The sequence below is a fragment of the Hakea prostrata genome, chromosome 1, assembly GCF_041222555.1.
Source record: "Hakea prostrata isolate BN-2017 chromosome 1, UWA_Hpros_2, whole genome shotgun sequence".
Lineage (NCBI taxonomy): Eukaryota > Viridiplantae > Streptophyta > Magnoliopsida > Proteales > Proteaceae > Hakea > Hakea prostrata.
Window position 1 is genome coordinate 27,432,271 of NC_142600.1, and position 18,390 is coordinate 27,450,660.

General features: G+C 42.3%; 1 long non-coding RNA gene across 1 annotated transcript; it reads right to left on the reverse strand.

The window, feature by feature from the left end:
• Nucleotides 1–414: 414 nt before the first annotated feature.
• On the reverse strand, nucleotides 415–16,824 carry LOC149028565 (uncharacterized). Its single transcript, XR_016170294.1, has 3 exons — nucleotides 16,395–16,824; nucleotides 1,385–1,516; nucleotides 415–1,165 (listed from the first exon to the last, which is right to left on the reverse strand). It is a non-coding gene; the product is annotated as an uncharacterized LOC149028565 (long non-coding RNA).
• Between the last annotated feature and the right edge of the window lie 1,566 nt (nucleotides 16,825–18,390).

Genomic DNA, 18,390 nt, shown 5'->3' on the forward strand with positions numbered 1-18,390 from the left:
GGCTCCCCCCCTCAAGGAGTTACTCGATCTGTCTACATATAACTTATATCATCAGAAGGCTGGGCTTATTTCTATGGGTAATGGAAGATGTTCATCTTTCTAGTATACTATTAATTGCTTACACTCTTGAAAGCTGTAACTTTAACTTTGTTTAGAACTATTTTATTCCACACAGGTTCTTTATCTTTCTGGAGCAACTCAAGATCTACTTAAATAGCTACCAAGAAAAATGATATGAACCCGTATCAAGCACCCAGGGAATAAAAGAAACTCAGAAGGGAAGAGTAGCAGATTATAAGAAACAGAGGGTTGGGGAAGAAGAAAGACACACAGAGAGAGAGAGAGAGAGAGAGAGAGAGTTGGAGACAAGGAACAATATTCTTCATTGCTTTTCCTTGTCACACCCTGAAACATTTATACGCTAGGACTCCTATTGTAATGACCTTACTAACCTTCACTAACCATCTAATTCCCACAGAAACATACCAACCCAATATTCTCTCAGAATTACCTTCTGATAAGGCCCCACTAGCCAGGGTTGTAACAAAATAACAGAACAGAACCACTAAAATATATCATATGCAATTTTCATGGTGTAAATCCCCAGTTCTTATGGGTTGAGGAAAAAGTGGCAGCAGAAAGGCAAACTTGAGGAGGAAACTTTCTCCAAGGTAGCATACTTCTTAGGCAAGATGGACTGGGCTAAAGGATACAAGTAATTGATAGATTTGTTAGCAAAGCACAAGAATGACCTTCCGTGAAGTTGATAGAAAGAATGTACACTGTCTGAACATTCCCGGACACAACATCCATCCCTTGCCAACTTACAAAAATCAAAGAATGTGCAGCTGATGGGTGGATGGCACGAAGTCCAATGAAGTTGCTGTGAACAGAAATAGAGATAATTTTCATGTCAAACTTCAGGCATCATGCGGGTCTTGATAGGTTTGAGCTTGACATCTAAATACCCTCTGGTGATAGGAGCTCTGGTGCTATCGATGAACGGCTGGAGAGGCAGCTTAATTGCAGGATTTGAACCTTAAGCAGTTGATGATGATGTAAGAGGTGGCTGCCGATAGTAACCAAAACCCATTAAGAAAAAGCGATAGGCATCAACATGGCAAATGGACATTCCTCCGTCACTAGTGAACCACATGCTTCACACCTGTGAAAAGTCCAAGTGTGTATCACTTACCTAGAGACCCAATTGTGATCAAAAGCCAGTAGAGTTCTAAAAAAGAGTCACAATGCTTTAACTTGCAATGTGATTTAACACAGTTTAGTGACTCAAATACACATGCTTAAGAATTAATGAATGATTATGGAAAATAATGAATTATCAAAAAAGGAAAAAAAGGCTAACGAGAAAAAGAAGGATCTTTACCTCTATAAGAGTACTACTTTCATCCATGTTGGCACTCATATGGAGAGCCTCAGCACGAAATGGACTCCTCTCACCCACAAAAATGTATATTGGCATTTTAGTTTTTTCAAGCCATCAGTTAGATCATGCCTCCTGCAGAAAGATTTATAGATAAAAGTACATGTAAGACAGATACTAATATATTATACTATGAAGATGGATTTAAATGTCAGCACTATTATAGAAAGGGCTGCACCAAGAGCAAAAGGTTCCCATATTTAATTAGGTCTGAGGGTCACACGTAGCCTTATCCCTGTCGCCAGAGAAGCTGTTTCAGTGTTTCAGTATTCGAACCCCACGAACACTTCTCACAAAGTAGGCATCTGACCAAAGCACCGAGCATGACCTTTGTACTTAAACTTCAACATAACAATTTAATTACATTTATCACCAATTTCTGCTCCAGAGTTGAGATATGTCTATTAGCAACTTTTTTTCCTTTTTTTAATTTCAAAGTAAGAAAGGGGAAACCATCAAAAGGTTGTGCATCCATAACCAAAACCCTTTTTCTTCTTATCAGTACCCAATATAAAGATTCTTATGCCAACAGTAATAAGAAGCACCCCAGGAAATCTAGCCCTACAACCCCGACCCGAGATCCACTTTACACAGGCCGAAGACCGAAGCGGGGAGAAGAGACCATGGACCATCGAGATGACAGATCGGAGACCGAGCTATGGACAGAGAGATACCCCGCTTAAAGCATTATCGGTGTTAAGGAAAGCTGCGCACGGAGAAGAAACAGTGATGTACCAAGACCCCGGCACAACCGAAGGTATTACCGAAACAGACTCAATTGAAGTGGAAGAAAACCCACCAAAGACCTGTAAGCCAAATCCCTACGAAGTGCTGAACTAAACCGTCGGAGAAACAAGCGATCCTTGGGATGCACGACCAAAACAGAAAGGCGAGTAAGATCTAGGAATATCCTATCTAAAAAGAGCGAGCCAGCAATCATTTTTCACCGAAACAGGGGAGAGCCCAAGGCATCTCCTGGCTAAGTGAAAGACACCTCATCAAAACCAGTTACTATGATTATTGTCTACATCTTCACACCAAGGTAGAATCACCATTCCACTCCATCCTACATCATCTTTCTATGCCTATCTGCGGTGAGACATGGAAATGGGCGAAGCAACACACAAGGCACACAGATAAGAGACTCAGCCATCCAGAGCAGCCACAGCCAGCAAGTGCTAATTTCTATTAACATCATGTCATGTAAAATGAGATAGGACAGAGCAGTTATCAACATAGATAAGAAATTAAGTTCCCCAGAAAGCCATTCAGAAAGCAACAACCCAAAGCAGAGGAGAAGAGCAAGGGGGGGACAGGATTGGGAAATTTTGACAAGGTCCACAGGAAGATCAAGTTTGAGATCCGAAACGGAAAAAAGGAGAAAACCCAAAATCCAAGGAAGGAAAGGGAGGGAAATGACAAAAAGAAAAGGGGAAGCAACCGGGGATCCAAAATACCAACTTCAAAAAAGATGGTAGGGCATTAACAAAGGACATGGACTAATAACAATCAACCAAGGAAGGATGGATCCAAAAATAGATACCAATAGAATGGAGAATAGAACTGATTACAAAATAAGAGATAAGGAGAAAGAGAATTAACGAGACATACATCGACAGAGATGATTCATTCAATATCATGATTAACTTTATGATAAAATGTATTGGATGCAGAAAGATGATGAACTGAATATGTGATGGACAACGGGATTGGGGAGGTCATTGAAACGCTAGGCACGGAGGGAATAGATGGGAGCTGATGGGACGACACTTGAGATGGATGACAACATAGGATGCTAGTTGGTTGGCTAGGTACCTGCGGCCGAAGGAAGGAGAGACGAAAACGGAGGAGGGAGAAAAAGGGAAAAACAACAGGAACGAAAGGGGCAAAGGAGGGGCAAAGAGAGCAGGGGAAGAGGAACCAAGGAGAGGACGGAGAGCCAAGGAGACAAAGGGAAGCCAAACCGGAGGAAGGGAAGGAACCGAAAGGAGGCAGGAAGGAGACCGGAGAGACGAGAGAGAGAGAGAGGGACAGAACAACCAAAGGGAGAGAGAGCGGGAACCACAGGAGAGAATCGAACGGAAAGAACGAGAGAGGGAACAAAAAGAGGAGAAAAGAAAGAGACAGCAAAGAGAAACAACACACAAGCAACACAGAAGAAGAGGAGAAAAGAAAAAGAAAAGAAAGAAAAAGGAAAAAGAGGAAGAGGAAAAAAGGAGGGAGAAGAAGGGAGGAGGAAAGAGAGAGGAAGGAGGGAAAGGGAAGAAGAGGAGAAAGAGAGAGAAAAGAGAGGAGAAGGAAAACGGGAAAACAAGAAAAAAAGGGAGAGAGGGAAAACCAGACAAACAAAACGAATATAAAAAGAATAGATAATGTTTATGATATTGTCAGATAGAGGAGTGGGAGGCATGAACAGAATTGATCGGAGTGGATCAATCCGGGTATCAAATGGGGTACCGGTTGGGTGGATTTGACACCAAGGATAGCAACACTCGTCACAGCTAATGCATCAGGATAGCAGCAATGCTAGGGCCATATCAAGGAAGACAGCAGGGAGGAGGACTCAATTAACTACTCGCATTAGATCGAGGAACCATGTTACAAGATTTTACGAAGGCTCAACTAACCATTGACTAGTCAATCAGAGGAAGCCTATGCAGGAACTAGTTTGGTCCATCACACACAAAGATACACCAATTAGGGAATATATATTCTGAAGTCTTGCATCCGGCTAGAACAGCATTTTAAGTTTGTTGTTGATGTTATATTCTACCAAAAAAAAGAAAAAAGATGTCATCAGAAACTCCCCAAGAGTCTTACAGTAAAACAGTTTATATCCAAATTCAAATATAAATATAAATTTCACATCCAATGTCAAGGATGTGAAGATTCATCTGCTATAGCAAGGCCTAGCAGCGACCAAAATTTTGTGCCCATGGTACAACGTTGGTCTATGTTTCAACAGACTGTATCAGTGGGTTTTAGGTGATTTTTTGGTCTAATTTTCAGTGTACATCCAAATTTGAGGCCAATAAACACAATGGAAATGTTATCTCTGACTAAAACCTTACACAAAGTGGTGTTCTTTATTTGCACATGCCCAGCTGTATGTGGACAAATTGAAAGTTTGCAACCTGTACTTTCACAAATGTAAACATATAAATTATAGAAGAGAACATAGAACATTTCATTGATGCAAGAACAATTACAAGAAAAACTATAAGAACAAGTAGAGTTCAAGAAGTCATAACAGGCTATAACTCCACAAGACACCAATCATACTTCATGACCATTATTACAAATGATCGAATTTCAAAACTTCTAGGGATGGATTCAGGTCATTTGGGTCAGATGCTGTTGTGCAAGGCACGATATGCAGTGATCCTAGTTAGATCAATAACTCCTAACCATTATTACATCTTTGTAAATGATGGTTATGAATTATGAAGTATCATTGATGGTGTCTTGTGGAGTTGTAGCTTTTTCATTGTAATTTGTAACAGAGTATTGAGTTTGCCAGTTATGACTTCTCAAATTCTACTAGTTCTTGTAGTTCTTGCCTTTTAATGAAAGTTTCAATCTCTTGCATAATATATGTGTTATGTGAAAATACATGTCTCAGACTTCCAGTTTGATCCACATATAACCAGGCATATGCAATCAAGAATACCACTTTGTGTTAGGTTTTAGTAAATAGATAATGTTTCCATTGTGTGTCTGACCAAATTAGGCTGTACACCAAAAATCAGACACAAAAACCACCTAGAACCCATCGGAGAAGTTTGTACCATGTCTTGCCGAAATCTCAAGATCTCGGTGTCTCGGCTGTCTCAACAAGGCCAACACGGCGAAATGAGATGAATTTTTTCAACATTGATAATTGACAGGAAGGGTGTCAATTTTCAGCATCTACATCTTGTTGAAATCATTGGCCAAACAAAATCAGCAAAGAGGAGGAGCAGAGTGTGTAATGATAGTAAAATCACCTGCAGGCTTTGAGCCATGTCCTCATGCATCCATCACTCCTTTCAAGAGATGTCCTTGAGAAAGGTCAGGTTCCAGCCTAGTCTAGCTGTCATCATTGTTAGGAGGGACGGCAATTTTCAGTGCCGACAGCTGGCTGTTGAAATCATTGGCCAAATAGAGACAGAAAAGAAGAGGAACAGAGTGTGTATCTGGTGGTGAAATCACCTTGGAGGGCTAAGAGCCATGCCCTCTGCATCACTCCTTTCAATTTCTAACTAGAGGCTAGCTGATGAAAGAAGAAACTCCTTGAGATCCTTGGGCACAAGAACATCAAAGAAAGGTGAATTCCCAACAGGAGGGGGATAGAAAAAGAAGCTGGAGAGGAGGAAGGGGCAGGGGAAATTGAGCCTTGGGTTAAAGACTCACTTGCTAGCTGTCATTGAACCCAAACAGGAAAGGAGATAGAGAAGAAGAGGGGGCACAGCCTGCTATGGTTCCAAGAGTTGGATACGATGATCTGGTGAATTGCAAAGTGAAGGGCAGACAAATTGGGAAAAAAACGTTTTTCTAGGTTGGGTCCAACAACAACAACAACAATAAGCCTTGTCCCAACTAAATGGGGTTGGCTACATGGATTCTTGCCTTCCAATCAGTTCTGTTTGAGGCCATGCTAGATACAAGGCATAAGCTATGCATATCCTTTCTCACCACTTCTCTTAAGGTTATCTTAGATCTACCCCTAACTCTTCTAGTTCCTTCAATCTGGATTATGTCACTTCTTCCGTACAGGGGCATTTATAGGTCATTTTTTTTCTAGGTTGGGTATTTACTTTTTATTTGTTGATGCTAGATTGAAGTAGAAACGCCAAATAGAACTCAAAACTTCCTTAGGATCCTTGTGGGAATCAAAGACCAATAAGGATGTACCACCCCAAAACTATCTTTGGCATTGATTGGATTCCAGATTTTCACCAACCAAAAGGTTCTTGGTCGTGAGTTGGATGAGAAAAGGCTGACGGAGAAAGAAGGGCGATGGAGGGAGTTTTCTTAGTCAAAGAAGAGGTTGTGCAAGGAAGGTTTGCTAGAGAATTCTAGGGCTACAAAATCATTTTAGGAAGAAATGGCACAAGAAAATGATATGAGCAACATGGTATTTCACTTACCACTTAAAGTTAGTCATTACATAGTCGGGGTGAAAGGGTCTTTTGGTCATAGCAACTAACAGTCCGTTAATGGAACCAAAGAAGCACTCGAACACCCCAAGATGGCTCCCCCAACCCCCCTATGATCCTCCAGTCTCCTCCCCTGCTTCCCTCACCTCTCCCCCTGCAACCCCCATCCCCTCTAAGCCGTGGAACTCCCGTTTTCCTTTCTTCTACCTCAAACCCCCACTCTAATGACTGTACCCTCTCCTTTATCCCCTCCTCCAATTCTGAGCCCTCCACTACTGCTCACTGCCCTACATCTGCTACTCAAGCAAGTATCCTCTTTTGGCAATTTGCCATTGTTGGCCAATTCCTTGCCCCCCCCCCCCCATAGGAATTGTCAAGCCTTCACTCTCAAAACAATGGAAATCGACTGACTCTATGGATACCTTTGTCCTGGATTCCGGTTTCTTCTTGTTCAAATTTCACTCGGTTGTCAACAAAACTCGAGCACTGGAAGGATCTCCCTGGTTTGTCGGAGAATCTCCCATTTTCCTCAAGCTTTGGTCTCCATCTATGCCCCTCCACAAGGTCGACTTCAGCAGCATTCCCTTGTGGATCAATCTCCCTGGTCTCCCTTTGGATTTCTGGAACACTAATGTCTTACCTAAATTTAAGAGTCAAGATAGAAAATACCCTTGCCTTTCCCAAATTAAAGAAATCAACGTATATATGTAGAAAGAAACATGAAAGAAACTAAAGATTTCCTAAGGACAACAATGTCTCTATCTCTAAAAGTCGGCTCCGTAAGAGCAGTCTGGCATGAACATGAAGCATCATATGCTTCTACTTCATCTCTGACTAGACCCTCCTAGTAGCCATTCATCAAAGGATCCTCAATGGAGGAGGGGTCCTCATAACCTGTAGAGCAGTCTAAAGAAACAAACAAAATAAAGGAATGAGTTTATAGAGCTCAGTGAGGTAACTAACATTCATGTCAATACATTTATCCATATTCCATATCATAATTCATAAAACAATCATGTATTTAATAATATAAACAACAAATGCATGGTGATGATATGACGTTCATAACTCTATAATGTAGTCTCTAAAGTAGACATGCATTAAGTCATACACCAGTCTTCTTTGGGCGGTCTCATCATTCTTCCCTCACGGCACTCAAGCACGTCTGTTGGGTTCTCCGCGGCAATTGGGTCAAGTCACATCAATTCGTGGCTGGGGTATTAGTCACCACTTTCTCACATCACCATTGGTATAAGATCTGACGCGTGTTAAGGATTACTTGAAGCCCAATGCAAAGTCATACGGTCTCGTACTGCATATGGTCCGGATACTTCCAACTCGGTTCAATATCTTTTCCCACCTAGAGTCAACGTATCCTATGGCACCAACCAACTCAGATTACGTTGACCCCTAACCCTATGGTCATTCACATATAATGGATAGGATGCTCTCCATGTTCTCTCACGGGTTGGTTACCGGTCTTGAGCACCCATGAGCCATTATCTATTATATGCAATCCTACCATCTCATGATGACAGTGGGCCTGCTTGACACACAGGACCCAACCACTAACATCACGGGTTAACCGGCTCAATACCCCCGCCGAAAGGGTAGTAGTACTACGAGGTCACTAACCAAACACTCAGACATGCCCTAAATATGTAAATCAGGAATCGGGAAAAAGCCAAGAACACCATAGGAATGCGTCCCATACGGCCTTCTTTGGTATCCTATGGCATAAATGCCAAAAGGGCATTCCGCATTCCCAACTACAATCTAAGAAATCATATAATGTCACTAGGGCAATGGGTGAACCCCTAGTTTGCAACATGAAATAAAAGAAGAAATTTAATTCAATATCATCCATATATTTTTATATCAATAATTTAGGATTCAACAAGAAAAACTCAATCCATTGGCTCTGCAATAGGTCATTCTCTTCACTCAGACTTGAAGACCCTCAACTAGCAGAGACTTTCTTATGCCCATATCTACGTTGAAGTCAATGCTGCCCAACCCCAACCTTCCTCCTTATCCATTGTAGATGGTAACGGTCTCATATATAACCAAATTATAGTCTACGATTGGATCCCTTCAAGGTGCGAAACTTGCAGTCGATTTGGTCATGATCTATCCTCTTACTTTTCTTCTCTCAAGATGGGTTCAACTACAATAGCCTTTACCTCAACCGACACCATGCTGCCCTCTGATATCTCTCCACCGACGCTCATCATCGACAAACTGAAGAAATTTTTTGTATATGTCTCTGCTCCAGAAGTTTCTAATGTCGTTGACGTTAAAGTTGTCTCAAAAGCTCCTCCTATCGAGAATGAAGCCTCCTTTGATGTTGCTTTGGAAGTACCTAGTATTGCTTCTCCAATCGATGCCACCACAAATGCCCTTTCCGGTTCTTCCTCTACCGCCACTGCTGCCACCGCCTCCCTTGTCGGAAAACCATACTGGAGGAAAAGAAGAAAGAAAAAAGCAATTTTGATGCAACCAACACAGTCCCTAATCTCTTCTGATAACCCAAACACAGATGCCGTCGATCATTGTCATGCGATGGATCAAGCCCTAAAAGTTGATTCTCCCCAAGATCTGGTAGCCCTTGCCACTGTTAAAGATCCCTACTCTGACGCTACTGCATCCCAATCATCTTAGGTACGCCTCCTAACAAGAGCTCTCTCCTTTCCCCTTGCGGTGAAACTCCAACCTAATCCCCCTTTCTCGTGGTAGTATCTTTAACCTAAAATAACAACTATGTTGGCCTACATCCCAATTTACCTATTCTACCCCTCCCAACCACGCCTGCCCACTGTTCCCTTTTTAATCCCCTAACTCCAACTAATTTTGATGTCGAGCCCATCCCATGTCTCAACTCAGTTAGGCCCCTTTTGCCTTTGGCCCATAAAGTCCTACACCCTCCACATTCCCCCCAACTAGCATCCCTTAGACCTACCACTCACTTTGACGGGCCCAACTCCTTTCCCTTTTATGTTGGGCTGCTTCCCTCCCTAAACACACCCCCAACCCCCACCCCCTGAACACACCCCCAACCCCCCCCCCCCTGAACACACCCCCACACCCCAATACTCCAAATCCCCCCACGGACACACCCTCAACAATTAACCCTTTGACCACTTCCCCATCAAATATCCCCCCAAATGAGAGTGCTTTGGTTCCTCTGAACCATAAAGCCTGGTCCATCCCGTCTCTTATGGTCCAAAACCCTTCCCCCAACCCATCCACCCCTTTCTCTCTCCTTTGTTAACCCTAACATTTTTGAAACCCCTTCCCCCTGGGATCCCATTAGCATGAGACTACCCTGTAACCACCGGCTGAACTCTTTAGTCCCCATTTTGTTGCCCTCCCCCCTCTTATAGTGCCCATATCATATGCTTTCATTTGGAACATTAAAGGGTTAAATTCCCTCGCCAAACAAGCTAAAGCAAAGAATCTTCTTCGTGTCTCCAAAGCCTCCTTCTGTGCCCTACTTGAGACCCTGTTCACAGTGATAATGCCCATAGGATTGCCTATTCTATTGCCCCTTCTTGGTCCTTCCTCTCTAACAATGATCTTCCTCCCAATGGCCGTATCTAAATCCTTTGGAATCCAGCCATTCTTCAAGTCCATCTTCTGTCTTCCTCTTCCTAGCTCATGCATCTCCATATCTCTCATACCTCTCCCCCTACCTTTTTCCTCCGTCATCTATGGCTTCAACCGCTCTCAGGACCGTACCCCTCTTTGGGATGACCTTCGTTCTATCTCCCCTTCTATCTCGGGTCTTCCCTGGGGTATAGCGGGTGATTTTAACATTGTTCACCTACTCCCATGAGCGTGTTGGTGGCCACTCCCCTAACCCCTCGTTGTTGAAGATTTCAACTCTTGCCTAGATGATCTCGGTCCCGCTGATCTCGGATGGTCTAGTCACTCTCTGACTTGGCAAAACCGAAGGATCGGTTCCGATCGCATAGCCTCCAAACTTGATCGCTCCCTTATAAATGACTCCTAGCTCTCCCTTTTCCCATCCTCCCATGCCTCCTTCCCCCCTTAGAGCCTCTTTGATCACACCCGTCCCTTTGCTTTCTCCAACTTTAAAATTCCATTTCTTTTTTTTGGATGAATAAACAAATATATTAAAGAGAAAGAAGGAATACAAGGTCCTTAAGCAGAAGACCGGAAAGAAGAACCAAGACCCTAGGAGACAACAATAAGCGGTCCGGGGATCATCACGGGGGATGGGGAATAGCCACCAACAGAGGAAACATCGGAAGATGGCATTCCAAATCTGATCTATGAGCGAGATTTGCAAGTCCATCTCCGAAGATTGTGCTCCCACCAAAGGTGATGGACTAAGGCACAGAACACAAGCTTACCAATCCAATCGCAAATGGAAGAACCCAAAAAGGTTCTCAAAATCCAGGACCAATCCTGACCAAATCCAAAGGAATGCCTCGAATGGGGCCAAATGGAGGAGAGGGCTTTTTCCTAGATAGATTTGGAAAAGGGGCAGGAAAATAAAAGGTGCTCAAAGTTTTCCAAAGCAGACCAACAAAGGATGCAGTTGGGGTTAATAGGGATTTGGCGGTGAGAGGAATGCTTGGGTGGGGAGAGCTTGGTTAAGGGCTCTTCAGAGGGTGAGGGAGTGGCGGGGAATGAAGCCTTTGAACCAGACCAAGGGGGGCCAGGGAGGTTTAGGGTTATAGGGCCTAAGGAGGTTCCAGGCCAAAGAGGTGGTACATGATTTGGTGGGGGATGGTAGCCAAACGGTGAGGTCAAGGGAGGAGCTGAAGAGAGGGGGGAGGGATCCCAAACCTGTGTGAGCATGGGAAGGGGGGAGGGGTTCCAAGACCCATTTGAGATGAAAACTGACAAGGGGATGGTTTTGGGGATACGGGTGTCATAGACAGAGCGGGGACCAAAGTGATTATAGAGAATGCCCATTGGATGCCACGGGTCGAGCCAAAAGGAAGTGGAAGATCCAGTAAAGATGGCAGAGATAGCCCGGGGGCAGCAGAGGAGGAGGATTTTCCTCCAAACCCAAGAAGGATAGGAGGGCATAGGAACAGTCTAGAAGGAATCCGACAGGAGAAGGTAAGAGTAAACCCACCTAACCCAAATAGAATCATGTTTTGAGGCAATTCCATTTCTTTTGGTCCCAAACCTTTTAAATTCTTTGACATGTGGCCTTCTAACCCTTCATTCCTTCCTACTCTCAAGGATGCTTAGGCTAAGCCAATCCATTGTCATTCTCTCCCCTTCATTGCTTTTGCCCGCAAGCTTCGGACACTAAGGAATCCCTTCACTTTTGGAACGTCGCTTCCCTTGGGAATATTACCTCCCGGGTTTCCTCCTGTCGCTCTAATCTTGCTCGAGCTCAAAACCTCCTATAATCTGAAGGGAGGAGGAAAAATCTTTATCTCTTGCCTATCTTCTCTCTCTTCTCAAGAAGAGAATTTCCTTCAGCAGAAATCATGTGTCAAATGGCTTAAGCTGGGTGACTCCAACTCGGCCTTCTTCCACCGATCCCTCAAAGCCCGAAACAACCTTAACTCCATCTCTCTCCTCTCTAGCTCCAGCTCTTGGATCTCGGATCCCCCCCCAACATTAAGGCCAAGGTGACCACATTCTTATCGAATCTTCTCTCCCCTTCCTCCCTTCCCCTCAGGCCCTCCCACCCCCCCTCCCCCATACTTCAATATCTTATTTCCTATCTGGGATTTAATTACAGAAAGAAAAAGAGGAAAAAGAATTATATTTAGAGAAGGAAGAGGCAAAAATCCCGTTTTTGAATGTCTCTGTCCAATTTCGATCAAGCCCTTCATCGAACGGTCATCCGATATCCGATCATGCTGATTTTTGGAGGAGAGCTTCATGACTACTTAAACCTCAAATCCAACGGTGGAATTATGCATTTGATCTCTCTAAGTCGGCGCAATTAGTACGTCAAAACCCTAATTGGCTAAGTCAGATAGGAACCCTAAGTTTTATTCAAATTCAACCTTGCCTCATATCTCATGTAAACTCTATAAAAGGAGAGCATACTCCATCAAAGGAGAACGTGTTCTAGAGCTTAGTAGAAGCACTCTTTCTTCTCTCTTCAGTTTATTTAGACTTTCTCTAGTTTTCTTTGCTTGCATTAGTGAGATTTAAATTTCTAGATTGAATGTTTAGGTTTAATTTTTCTATGTAATGCAATTCAAGTTCAAGTTTCAAGTTTTTAGATTCGTTTTTCTCTGGGTCTAGCAATTGCAGATTTAGATCATTCTAGATCTAGATCTGGTTGTTAGGGTTGGTTGAGATTCGAATCGTTTGTTCAATTCGCAAGTAAGTAACCTTCTTTATTAATCTTCTCTCCTCCCTCCATTCCCGCTTCTATCTATCCCTCATATTCTTAATTTAGGATTTACTTTCAGCATTTATTTATTGTTCTCCCTTCCCCTGAATCCTTGATCAGAGATGCCTACAGTCGTGCCTCTCTTTGGTTAAGGCTTCGTTTTCCTTTTATTGCTTTGTTTATTGCTTTGTATTTACTTTCTGCACCGTTTTTTTTCTTTAATATCCGTTCCCCCGATCGGTGGACTGTAAGCTACGGCAAAGGGTCCATGGTCAAAGTCATTATTATTATACTCCCCTTCCCTCGATCCAGAGCTGACACTCGGATCACTTCCCTTTTCCTTTTATTTTTATTGTTCGCATTTTTTTTCCTGTCTTTTATTTATGCATTGATTGTGTTTAATTTATTTTTCGTTTCAATTTGATTGCATTAAATGTATAGATTAGGATCGTTTAGTTTAGTTAATTAGTTAACAAAAATTGAATCATTCCACTTTTGCATTACTATTAAGAAGTTGAATTCTAAGTGGCATATCTCCTTGAGATCGACCCGTTAGCTACACGATACAGTGCGCTTGCGGTTACTTTTAAATTTCACAAACAACCCTCTCTCCTTGAGCTCTCTCTCTCTTCTATCCCTTCCCATGATAAGATCCTCAATGCAATTCATTCCCATAAAACCAATAGGGCCCCTGGCCCAGATGGTTATAGTATGGGCTTCTTTATCGCGGTTTGGGACTTTATTGAAGAAGACCTCATCAAAGTCATTCATAACTGTTTGTTCAATCCCTCCCAGCTCTCTTCCATCAACCAAACTTTTCTTTGTCTCATTCCCAAAAAGCCTTATGCCTCTTCCCTTTATGATTTTTGCTCCATCTCCCTCTGCAATCTTCTCTACGGATTCATTACTAAATTATGGCTAATCGCCTTAAACCTTTCATGTCATCCTTGGTTAGCACCAACCAATCTGCATTTATCTTTAGACATAGTATTGCGGATAATATTCTTTGTTGTGCTGAGATCGTTAGAGGTTTCGATAGGTCCGCTCATTCCCCAACCTTAACGTTGACCTCCACAAAGCTTTTGACTCCATCCGCTGGGACTTCATTAGTGAAGTCCTCTCGTCCATAGGTTCCCCCCCCCCCTCTTCGTTCACTGGATTAAAATCTATATTTCCAACCCTCACTTGTCGATCATCACTAATGGGTCCCCTACAAGGTACTTCCCTTCCCGTGTTGATCTCCGTCAAGGCTGCCCCCTCTCTCCCTTCTTAGTTTGTCTTGGCCTTGAGGTCCTCTCCCGTATTCTCCAATCCAAAAACTGATCGACTTCTCATCTCCCCCATTCCCAAGTGCAAATCCCTTAAGCTCACCCATCTAGCCTTTGTAAATGACCTTATGATCTTCTCCAAAGCTGACTTCACCTCCATCTCTTCGATTCTCTCTCTCTTCGAATCTCTCTACGGACTTCAAGTGAATCTTGACAAATCCTCTCTTTTTCTTGTTGTGGTCTTTGAATCTGTTCGCTCCTCTCTTCACTCCCTCAGTAGCTTCAACCTTGGCTCATTTCCGGTGGTTTACCTTGGCCTTCCTTTTATTCCTGGAAGGCTCACAAACCACCATTGCACTCCCATGCTTGACCATATCCGGAAAAAGCTCCAACTCTGGAAAGGAAAAATTATATCCTTTGTTGGTAGAGTGGTGCTCATCTAATCAGTGCTACAATCTTCCTACCTTTACTGGTGTGGTATCTTCCCCATTCACAAAGCCACCATCCGTGTTATTGAGTCCCTCTTCTATGCCTTTCCTCTGGAAAGGCCAAGAATCTTCCCGATTCCTCCACCCCATCAGTTGGCCGACTATTTGTCGTCCCAAATCTAAGGGTGGTCTGGATATCCGCTGAATCCAGGATGTCAATTTGGCCTCCCTCCTCAAAACTCATCTGGAAAATAGCCTCAAAGCACGATTCTATTTGGATCAAATGGGTATATTCCTTCCTTCTCAAATCTTACTCCATTTGGACCGTCCCGACCCCCTCCATCCCCTCCTAGGTTTGGAGGAAGCTTCTTACCCTCTGACCCCTTACCTCTCCTTTATCTCCATCCAAATTTCCTCTGGTGCCTCCATTTCTTCTAGCACGGCCCTTGACATCCAATGGGTATTCTTTTCAACCTCCTAAGTCCTCTTACAGCTTATGAATCTCACATCCCTAGGTCCACCCCCCTTTCCATGTTCATCGTCGGTGGTCCTTGATCCCTTATCCCCCACCCTTGTCTCACTCAGGTTTGGACTTCCCTCCCCCCGCGCTCTAATGCCCCCCATGACCTCACTATATGGACCCTTCACAATCCAAAAAAGGCTCCATTTCCTCCACTTGGAACCTCCTCCGTTCCCCCTCTACCCTTGCCCCTTGGGCCCCCCTCGTTTGGTTCAAGGGCCAGATCCCCCTCCATTCCCTCACCCTTTGGAAAGCCCTCAACCTTGGATTCCCCATCCAGAGCTTGCTTTCAAGCCGTCATATTATGGTTAACCCCAATTGCATTCTTTGCTGGAGTGGTTCAGAGGACCTTGAGCACCTTTATTTTACATGTCCCCTTTCTCACATTCTTTAAAGAAAAGCCCTAGCTTCCATTTGCCCCATTCGAGACACTCTTTCAGTTTCACTCAGGATTGGCATTGGATTTTGAGACTTTATTCTGGGCCGTCCATTTGTGATCGGGTTGGCAGGTTGGTCTTCAATGCATCCATTCATCATTTGTGTTGGGAGCGCAACCTTAGGAGATGAACTTGCAAATCTCCCTCTATTGACATGATTTGGAAAGCCATATATTTTTATGTTTCTTCTAGGCTACAATATCCACCATCCCTCGGTTAGTGACACCCCAAGGAACAGGCTTATTGTTGTTGCCTGAGGTCTTAACTCCTCCTTTCAGCCTCTCCCTTAAAGGTTGAATTCCCCTCCCCCCTGTCTCTCTCCCCTTTTTGTTTCTCCTTGTTGTTTAATATATTATTTATTCAATAAAAAAAAAAAAGTCCATTAATGGTGTTAGTTTCTAGAACTAAAGTTTTTTAGCCATTGGCAGGCATGCATAAATTATGGGTCAAATTGAGGAGATGCATGGAAAAAAACTCTTATGTCTTTCTTTATTAAAATGCTTGGATATGCATAATTACTAAGGAACAAACACTGCTTCTCACACAATTGTCATTTAATATGTTCTACCCAAAAAAATAAAATTATACGTATAACAAAAGTTCCTTTGGCACCAGCAAGGATTAAAGAAAATGATTTAACTTCATAACAGGTTCATCAGTCAAATCAAACAGTATATCCTAACATTTACGAATTAAAGAAAAAATGTTAAAAGCTGTAGCAATCAAGCCTTAATAGGACGGAAGACTCAAGAGTACGACAGGGAAGCAGCTAGACTATAATGCATAAACTACAATGCGAAGAAGAGGAAGGGTAGAATAATTTACTTGCTAATAGCGTGCTGAAAGCAAATGACATTTGAACTTTGTCTTTCATCCAGCAACTGCAATGACATAACAGAAAGAATTATTTCTTATTTGGAAGAAAAAGTCGATTTTTAATACAATGAATTATTCATTTATTTATTTTATATTATTATTAGCAAGGTTAGAGATATGCTTTCTTTCAAAACTCTGAGAGATCACTAAAAAAAATATAACTGAAACATGGGATAAAAGAATGGGAGGCAGATAAACACAAGCAATGGGCTCCACCTTGTAGACCACAATAAAGTAAACCTTGTTGAATGATCAAAGATATCGTACATCAGGATGTGATGCTGATATAAATTGAAAGGCAGCTAAGACTAGGGAACTCAGATTGATGGACTGGGATTTAGGATTTAATCATTTCCTTAATCCTGGTCATAGATCAGTCGAATTGAATCATCCAAACCTTCTGCCCTTTCATTTTGGAAGAGGAATGAGTCTGTTCTCTTCAATGACAAAAGGGAAATCAACAGCTAAGAAATCAGACATTTTAGGTGAACCCTAGTTTCAGACTTCCTTACTCATGGGCAAGATTGTACTATGTCAGATTCTGCACCATGCATACCAGTCCTAATTTCCTGAGGGAAATTGAGAAGGAAAAATTACTAAAAGAATTTGAATCAGGCCAAATATGCACCACAACTGAATAATACTGCTAAATACTTACTGAAGAAACACTGGAGAAAACACTCCTTCAATAAACCATACATACCATAGAAGTAGAGCAAGTTCGACATTAATTGCAAATTATAGAAGTCCATTCCTCCAGAATCAAATATCATTTTTATATCATTCCTCCAAATAGGAAAATCGTAACACAACAACCAAACCCACCGTGGACTATGTGGCCTTGAATTTCTCATGAATAACCTGTCGTATGAAATCACTGGATAAGGATTTTGAGACCAGCCAATAGGACATTAGCCCTCTGACTTCTTTTAACCATGCAATCAATGAAAATTTTGAACTGTAGCACAAATTAAACAACTCCATGGAAAAAAGCAATGCATCAGACAACTGGATTCTCCTGTTCTGCAAATTATGGGATACCAGTCCAAAGGGTCCTCCATTATAGAAAGGGCAAAAAAGAGATGTTGTGGAATGATTGAACAGAAGAAACACCCAATGATCCACGGTGAGCTGATGCCCATACTATTGTTTTGAGTATTAATGAGCATGATATTGGCATCAAACCTTTTTATATAGCCATTCTGTCCATGAAGATTTTCTGCAAAGTGGGCAAACAAGGATTAAGCCAAGAACACATTCCTTGTATTTCATCTGCACCATAAAAAAGTACATAACTAACAAATCAAAACTGAAGACTAACAAAAGGGAAGCTGCATTCAATGAATTTATCAAAGTTCTAAACTTACTGCAAAGAGTGTAAAGATGTACACCCCAGCAGTAACCCCCAAGCATAGAATTTCTTTGAGTCTGATCAAGAGAATAAACCATAAGAAATGAAACAAGACATGGTTTTGGAACCCAAGTAAGAGGTGAATCTTTCCCAGTAGCATTAAAATTATAAATAAAGGGAAGAAAACAATCTTCAAAGATTTAGTGAGAGTAGAAAAGGGAACAACTTAACATTTACAGAACGAAGAGGCTATACATGAAAGTTTAAAAGATTAAAGTAGCATTTATTTATAAAAGGAGATCAATATTGCACATAGATGTATGATATGAAGCTATAAAAGCTCAGTTTTAACCACTGAATGACTGACAAACAGTAATATTTTGCAATCACTGTGCAAAGAAAAGTCTCGGTTTCTTTATTTTTGGGTTCTCAAGTAAGTGACAACGATAAACTGGACAGATCCTACGCAGCCTTACCCCAGCAATTTTTTTCCGAGAGGCTGTCTCCATAACTTGACCTCAAGCTACAACTGTGTTCCACCAACCATTGCTCAAGGCCCGCCCTTGAAGCAGGCCTAGGTATGGGTCTCAAATT